The following is a 5000-nucleotide window of genomic DNA, read 5'->3' as shown; positions in this document are numbered from 1 at the left end:
TTTAAAATGACTTTTCATGGTCAACATTTAATAAATGTCATTTGTTGAACGACAGTGACAGAATAAAGCTGAATTTACCTTTAGTGTAACATGATCATTCTGAGTTCAGTGATTGTTTGATGGTCAAGCCACATTTCTGATTATAGTCAGTGTTGTGTTGTAAATCTTCTGAAGCGATATAATAGTTTAACAAGAATATGAGACCCTAAATGAGTCATTAGCCCCTTTCACACAGTGATACCGGTAAATATATGGAAAATTACCGGAACAACTTTACCGGTAAATTTAAAGTGCTGTTCACACAGGCGAGGACGTGACGGAATTTTTCCAGAAAGGACCATTCTCACATCCCCTCCAAAATAGTGGTAATTCTGACATCATTAAGCAGAAATGAGCTGTAAACGGCTGCGCTTGTGTTTGTAAACATTTGACTACATCACAAACTCTGTGGATGATCAGTATTGTGAACAATTTCAATGAAAACATATAGGGAAACACTTTCACATGTTGAGATCTACATATGTGTGTGTGCTGGCGCTCATGGGCTGTTTCACGTGCACATGCAAAGCTTGAAGGTAAACAAACAACGGCTTATCATAAGCATCTTATCGCTAATCATTTACACCGTTGGCATTAGAATGAACATATAAACGTTATCTGACTAACTTCTAGCAGCTAAATGCGTCTGGAAAAATATTCAAAAGCTTTTATTCTCATAAACCGCGCAGACGTAAATGCTTCTGACTATTCTGATTGGCTAAAGCAGGCGTCTCACGTCAGCACGTTCTAGACGTGCACGCGCTCTTTCCAGCAATCTTCCTTCTGCATTCACACAGCGCAGCATTCCGGCAAATTGCCGGTAATCTTACAACTTCTCTTTCCAGAAAATAGCCAGAACGAATTTACCGGTATTTTCAAAAAGGACCTGTTCACACATAAAACCTTTCCGGAAAACTACCGGTAATTTTCCAGAAAGGTCTGTATGTGTGAAAGGGGCTATTATTTACTCTTTAAATAAGGTTTCACATATGTCTTTCCAGCGATGCAGTGGCGCAGTAGGTAGTGCTGTCGCCTCACAGCAAGAAGGTCACTGGTTTGAGCCTCGTCTTTGTCAGTTGGTGTTTCTGTGTGGAGTTTGCATGTTCTCTCTTCGTTTGCGTGGGTTTCCTCCAGGTGCTCCGGTTTCCCCCACAGTCCAAAGACATGCAGTACAGGTGAATTGGGTAGGATAAATTGTCCGTAGTGTATGAGTGTGTGTGGATGTGTGTGTGGATGTTTCCCAGAGATGGGTTGCGGCTGGAAGAGCATCCGCTGCGTAAAAACTTGCTGGATAAGTTGGCGGTTCATTCCGAAAAGAAGCTGAAAAGAAAATGAATGAATGAATATATCATTCCAACATGTGCTTACAATTATAATTATGATGTAATGATACGGAGTAAATTGGCTAGAGAACATTAGGAGAACACATCTGCAATTCTTATAATTTAATATAATAAAAATCTTTTTCCAAGAATAAAACAGCCCTGGATTAAAAGTGCATGTATGGGAATATAATAAGTGTATAATTCATCACAGCATGTGTTTTTAAGATTCTTTACCTCTTCATATTCATTCATGCATTATTTATTAATCTCATTGTTAGAGATTTATTTAGAGTCAGATTTATGTTTAACTGACTTGCTGAAAATTTAATTTGTTTTAGTTTTTTCTTTCTTATTTTTTGCCAAACATGACATTACTTATACAAAGATTTATATATATATATCAAACCCACTTCAATAAACCCTTACACCGCCTAACGAATAATAGTAAAAAAAGAAAATAATAATAAAAATATTAATAGAAAGCAAACTGCTAGATTTTATACAACATATTAATTATAAATAAATAAAATATTAATATTAAATAAATAGACAACAGTAAAGGGTGATACAATCAGGGATAATGCCGTGCTGTCTTGGTAATCTTGATAATGCTGTGCTGTCTGTCAATGGTAGGCTAACATAGACTAGGCATGAGGGTCTGGACAGAGAGAGAGAAGACAAAAGGATTACAGGACAGTCACATTAGTCCCAGGGAAGTGCATTTACAGCAGAGAAATATGATGATAAGGGTTGCCAAACATATGAGAATTTGCTAGAAGCTGTTATTGAATGTTTAATTGTTAATTTGGTACTTAAACTTAAAAACTATATATTTTTTTTACCTTTTCTACGGTGAAACTGAATTAGCTGGCTGTACTGTTGTGTTCTTTATCTTTTTTTAGAGCCTCAACACTCTTTACATGAGTAGATGATCACAAATTCTGTTTTGCGAGTGTATAAACGGTTTATTTTGTGTCCTCACACCGGTCTCAGTTCCTCAAGTGTGTTAACTCTGCTGGTCTTGAGACTGGAGCGCTAGGTTAGACTTTCCAAACCCGTGACAGATGTAAAACACAGCAGGCCGGGACACCAGAACTCATCTCTTGTGGAGAGCCACAAAATTTGTCCCTTTTGCAGCGCGGTAACGTTTGGAGCTAAAAAAAGATGCTGCGCTTCCCCTCACAGTGTTCATTTAGAGCTCTGATTACAGCGTTCGCTTCCCCTGAACACAAACACAGGGCTGGAAAAACAAGCCTGCCAGAGACGCATCCAACGGCAGGACCGACACACACCAATTACACCAGCGGAAGCCACTAATGAGGAGCTGCACCGCTCCAGACACTTCACAAGGTCCAGAAACTACAGACACTCCGGATGCATCAGATTCTCCAGATGTTCTAAACGCTTCAGAAATATTAGATACTTCAGATGCTTTAGGCATTTTAGATGCTCCAGAATCGCTGGAGGCATGCTCCAAACTCTCTAGACGCACATGATGTTGCAGACACTCCATAAGCTCCAAATGCTCTAGACTCTCCAGTTGCTCCAGGTGCACCAAACGCTCCAGACACTTCAAACACTTCAGGCACTACAAAAGCTCCAGATGCTCCAGATATTCCAGATGCTCTAAATTCTCCAGAAGCTCCAGATGCTCCATACATTTCTAATGCTCCAGACGGTCCAAATTCTTCACAAGTTCCAGATGTTCCAGAAGCTCCAGGTTCTCCAGATGTTCCTAATGCTCTAGACGGTCCAGATTCTCCAAATGCTCCAGATACTCCACAAATTCCTAATGCTTCAGACAGTCCAGATTCTCCAAATACTCCAGATACTCCAGACGTTCATAATGTTCCAGACGGTCCAGATTCTCCAGATGCTCCAGATACTCCAGACGTTCCTAATGTTCCAGACGGTCCAGATTCTCCAGATGCTCCAGATACTCCAGACGTTCCTAATGTTCCAGACGGTCCAGATTCTCCAAATACTCCAGATGTTCTTAATGCTTCAGACGGTCCAGATTCTCCAAATGCTCCAAATACTCCAGACGTTCCTAATGTTCCAGACGGTCCAGATTCTCTAGATGCTCCAGATACTCCAGACGTTCCTAATGTTCCAGACGGTCCAGATTTTCCAAATGCTCCAGGTTCTCCAGACATTCCTAATGTTCCAGACTGACAGATTCTCCAGATACTCCAGACGTTCCAGATTCTCCAAATGCTCCAGACGTTCCAGAAACTCAATGCTGGAGATGCTCCAGAAGCTCCAGATGCACCAGACGCTCTAGCAACTCAATGCTTCAGATGCTCCTGCCCAGGGGTTTCCAAACTCGGTCCTGAAGGGTCAGTGTCCTGCAAAGTTAAATCCAACCCCAATCAGACACAGCTGGCCTAGCTAATCAAGATCTTACTAGACTTTCTGGAAACATCCGTGCAGGTATGTTGAGGCAAGTTGGAGCTGAAATCTGCAGGACACCAGCCCTTCAGGACCAAGTTTTGGCACCCCTGCTACATACATTTTTAATGCTCCAGACAATCCTGACACTTCAGAAGCTTCAGACGCTCCTAATGCTCCAGATGCACCAGAAATTCCAAATGCTCCAGATGCTCCAAACGCTCTGCTCCAGATGCTCTAGACCAGGGGTGTCAAACTCAGTTCCTGGAGGGCCGAAGCCCTGCACAGTTTAGTTCCAACCCTGCTCCAACACACTTACCTGTAGGTTTCAAACAAGCCTGAAGGACTCAATTAGTTTGATCAGGCGTGTTTAATTAGGGTTGGAACTAAACTGTGCAGAGCTGCGGCCCTCCAGGAACTGAGTTTGACACCTGTGCTCTAGACACTCCAGATGCTCCAAACTCCCCAAATTCTCCAAATGCTCCTGATACACCAGAAACTCCAGACTTTCCAAATGCTCCAGACGCTCGATGCTCCAGATGCACTAGACACTGCAGAAACTCCACATGCTTCAGAAACTCCAGACTCTCCAAATGCTCTAGACACTCGAGACGCACCAGATGCTCCATAAACTCAATGTTCCAGATGCTCCAGATTCTCTAAATGCTCTAGAGCACAGGTGTCAAACTCAGTTCCTGGAGGGCCGCAGCTCTGCACAGTTTAGTTCCAACCCTAATTAAACACACCTGATCAAACTAATTGAGTCCTTCAGGCTTGTTTGAAACATACAGGTCAGTGTGTTGCAGCAGGGTTGGAACTAAACTATGCAGGGCTTCGGCCCTCCAGGAATTGAGTTTGACACCCCTGCTCTAGAGGTTCCTGGCGCTCGATGCTCCAGATGCATCAGACGTAACAGATGGTCCCAATGCTCCAAATGCACCAGACGCTCCAGATGCTTCAGACTCTTTAAATGCTCCTGATGTTCCACATGCACCTGACGTAACAGATGCTCCAAACTCTCCAAATGCTCTAGAAACTTGATTCACACCAGATGCTCTATATATACTAGATGCTCCAGGCCCTCCAGATTCTTCAGACACTCTAGATGCTCCAGACACCTGTTGTTGGTGTCCCGGGGTAAAACACTCCTGCCGACACCGGCAAACAGTTCATCAAACTGGGCTTGGCTCAGTCTGAAGCACGGCTTTAAGTCTCCATCATCCAGGTACAGTTTCTGGATGAGTT

The 5000-nt window shown here is 42.8% G+C and overlaps 1 protein-coding gene across 5 annotated transcripts in view; it reads left to right on the top strand.

Moving 5' to 3' along the window:
* The window catches only part of afg2a (AAA ATPase AFG2A), a 56803-nt gene that overhangs the window by 30879 nt on the left and 20924 nt on the right, over positions 1-5000 (top strand). The gene's annotated exons all lie outside the window — the stretch shown is intronic.

Source organism: Danio rerio, chromosome 14 (assembly GCF_052040795.2).
Source record: "Danio rerio strain M-AB ecotype USA chromosome 14, GRCz13ab, whole genome shotgun sequence".
In the NCBI taxonomy this organism is placed as follows: Eukaryota; Metazoa; Chordata; class Actinopteri; order Cypriniformes; family Danionidae; genus Danio; species Danio rerio.
The sequence above is the reverse complement of the archived record's forward strand: the minus strand, read 5'-3'. Positions and strand labels throughout refer to the sequence as shown.